The following is a 283-nucleotide window of genomic DNA, read 5'->3' as shown; positions in this document are numbered from 1 at the left end:
GGGTCCTGTGTACATTCGTGGCAAAAGCAGGTCCCACCAAGATTTGAACTCGGATCGCTGGATTCAGAGTCCAGAGTGCTAATCATTACACCATAGAACCTTGACAACAGTCACAATTTCTAACATTGCCGCAAAGACTAAATCAATAATACGGTCAGCAGCAGTACCTCCAAACTTGTGCTTTTTTTGCTTCTCCTGCCGCAAGAAAGTACGAAGGTTCCACCGAGATTTGAACTCATAGCGCTGGATTCAAAAGTCAGAGTCTTCACCATTACACCATGGA

General features: G+C 44.9%; 1 non-coding gene across 1 annotated transcript; it reads right to left on the bottom strand.

Moving 5' to 3' along the window:
* Positions 1–28: 28 nt before the first annotated feature.
* On the bottom strand, positions 29–100 carry trnaq-cug (transfer RNA glutamine (anticodon CUG)). The gene has a single exon. It is a non-coding gene; the product is annotated as a tRNA-Gln (tRNA).
* Positions 101–283: the final 183 nt, after the last annotated feature.

The sequence above is a fragment of the Sinocyclocheilus rhinocerous genome, unplaced genomic scaffold (assembly GCF_001515625.1).
Source record: "Sinocyclocheilus rhinocerous isolate Xijiao unplaced genomic scaffold, SAMN03320098_v1.1 C34650434, whole genome shotgun sequence".
NCBI lineage: Eukaryota > Metazoa > Chordata > Actinopteri > Cypriniformes > Cyprinidae > Sinocyclocheilus > Sinocyclocheilus rhinocerous.
Note: the sequence above shows the minus strand (reverse complement) of the source record. Positions and strands in the feature narration are given on the sequence as shown.